This window comes from Pteropus vampyrus, unplaced genomic scaffold (genome assembly GCF_000151845.1).
Source record: "Pteropus vampyrus isolate Shadow unplaced genomic scaffold, Pvam_2.0 Scaffold300, whole genome shotgun sequence".
NCBI lineage: Eukaryota > Metazoa > Chordata > Mammalia > Chiroptera > Pteropodidae > Pteropus > Pteropus vampyrus.
The window spans coordinates 1,795,827-1,798,797 of record NW_011889081.1 but is presented as its reverse complement, the minus strand read 5'-3'; the positions used below and the strand labels follow the sequence as shown (position 1 = coordinate 1,798,797).

General features: G+C 35.2%; 1 protein-coding gene and 1 pseudogene across 1 annotated transcript in view; both read right to left on the bottom strand.

Annotated features, from left to right (window-relative positions):
• The window catches only part of NLRC3 (NLR family CARD domain containing 3), a 41,369-nt gene that overhangs the window by 34,801 nt on the left and 3,597 nt on the right, over positions 1-2,971 (bottom strand). The window lies entirely within an intron of this gene.
• Positions 1,597-1,715, bottom strand: LOC111730066 (annotated as a pseudogene).

Sequence of the window (2,971 nt, the reverse complement as noted above, 5' to 3'; positions counted from 1 at the left end):
ATATTTGTACTTACCAGCAACAATCAAATTGAAATTTAAAAATTTAAATACTATTTAAAGAATATTTGAGATCTTGCTTCCTGTCATATGTCATCAATTTGTCTCAAATAAAATCTTTAAAAAATTTTTTAGAAAACATTTAAAAATCTAATGTCTAGGAATAAATCTAGGAAAACATTTGTAAGACTTCTACACTGAAAACTATAAAACAATACTAAGAGAAATGAAAGAAGATCTAACGGAGAGATTTACCATGTTTACTGATTGGAAGATTTTGTAATATTAAGATGTCAATATTTCCCAAATTGATCTATAGATTGAATAACACCCCAATCAAAATCCCAACAGGCTGTTTTTGAGGGGGGCGGGGTGGATATGGCAAGCTGATTCTAAAACATATATGTAAATGCAAAAGACCCTGGAATAGCCAAAGTAGTTTTGAAAAAGAAGAACAAAGCTGGAGGATTTACACTAAACAATACTAAAGAATTAGTATAGAGCTATAGGTATTGGCATACGGGCAGACAAATAGACCAATGCAATAGAATAGTGGGTCCAGAAACAGACCCATGCATATATGATTTACAAGGGCTCCACTGCACTTCAGTGGGGAAAGGATGGTCTTTGCATTAAATCGTGCTGCTTAATAAGATATATGAGAAAAACGAATGTTCACCCCTACCTCACACCAAACACAAAAATTAATTCAAGCTGGGTCATAGATAAAAATGTGAATGCTAACACAATCAATCCTTTAGAAAAAGTATAGTAGCATATCTTTATGAACTTGAGCTACATAAAGACTAAACAGAACACAAAAGCACTAACCATGAAAGGAAAGAACAATGTATTGGGATTCATTAAAACTAAGAATATCAGTCATTAGAAGACAGCATTAAAAGGGTGACAAAGCAAACTACTGACTGGGAGAGGATGTCCCAAACACATAAAAAAAAAAAAAAATCAGTAAGAAACAGATAGCTTAATTTAAAAATGGGTCAAAAATTGAAGATACATCACAAAAGAGAATATCACTAGTCATCAGAGAAATGCAAATTAAAATCACTTTAGAAAAATGTTTGGTAGTAATAAGGCTAAATTATTTCTGTGACCCAGCAATTCCTCTCCTGGGTATATACCTATGAGTATTTATGTCCACCAAAACACAGAACCAGAATGTTCATAGCAACTTTACTCATAATGTCCAAAAAAAAGTAGAAACAACCAATGTCCATAAACAATAGAATGGAATTTTGGGGGTATGTTCATACAATCGAATTTTACATAATAAAGAAAAAGAACAAACTACTGACATGGTCAACAATATGACTGACTCTCGCAGACATGATGAGTGAAAGAAATATGACACCAAAAAGAACGCACTTTGTGATCCCATTTATGGGTTATCCTTAGGGGCAGTTCTGACCAGACAGAGACATGAAAGAGAATTCTGGGGTGCTGGAAACTTCTATATATTATCTGGATGGTGTACACACAGGTGTATACATATATAAAAATCCATTGACCTCATTTTATTATCTATATGTTATAACTCAATTTTATGTATTTATTTTTATTTTTATTATTATTATTTTATGCCTACAGCACCTGGTCTTCCTAAGTGGTCTCCCATCCAAATACTAACCAGGCCCAACCCTGCTTAGCTTCCAAAATCAGACAGGATTGGGCTTGTTCAGGGTGGCATGGTCATAGACTATGGACCGTGGCTCCATTGGGGCACAAACCCAGGACCTTCTATGTACAAAGCAGACGTGCTAACCGCTACACTATGGAACCACGTCTTATAACTCAATTTTTTAAAAGTTATGCTAGCAGCTATTTAAAAACTAAAATTAAAAAAAAAAATCTAAAATATATGTAACCCCAAATGAAACCATGCTACTGCACCCTCTTAGTACAACTAGGACCTCTGTCCTGCTTTTGGATTAGGCGATGTCAGGGATGGCTCAGGAATGGACACAGCCTCTTGTTGTTGAATGGCCAGGTGCACCTGCCAGGTGACAAACTGTGCTGCTGCTGGGGTGAGATGGTAGCCAAGCCCAGTGCTTCTCAGTTCTGGCAGAACATTGTCTCTTCAACTATTTTTTATTTTTAAATTTTTTTGTTAAATTGATTGTGGTGACATTGATAAATAAAATTATATAGGTTTCAAGTACATAATTCAATAATACATCATATGTATATTGCATTGTACATTCACCACCCAAAGGTAAATCTCCTTCCATCACTATATATTTGAGAGAACTATTTTTTAATTTAATTTTTTATTGTAGTAAAATATGCATAAGATAAAATTTACCATTTTAATTTTTTTAAGTGTACAATTCAGTGGCATTAAGTACATTTACAATGTGGTACAACCATCACCACCATCTACCTCTAGAAGTTTTTCATCCTCCCAAACGGAAACTGTGCCCATTAAACACTAACTCCCCCTCCCTACTCCTCCAGCCCCAGACACCACTATTCTACTTTCTGTGTGAATTTGATGACTCTTGGGACCTCACATAAGTGGAATCATACAGTATTTGTCCTTTTGCATCTGACATCTTTCACTGAACATAATGTTTTCCAAGTTCATCTAGGTTGTAACCTGTATCAGAATTTTATTCCTTTTTAAGGCTAAATAATATTCCATTTTATGGCTAGACCATATTTTGTTTATTCTTTCATCTGTCTATGGCCACTTGGGTTGTTTCTACCTTTTGGCTCTTATGAATAATGCTACTAGGAACATGGGTGTACAAATATCTGTTCAAGTCCCTGCTTTCAATTCTTTTGGGTCTGTGTACCAAGAAGTGAATTTGCTGGGTCATAAGGGCATTCTATGCAGCAATATTTTTAAAAAGCCACTGCTCAGCCCAAACCACCCAGAGATTTAGTTGGCCTGGGGTAGGGCCCCAACATGGATATATGTTAAAGCTACCCAGGTGATTCTAATGACCAGCCA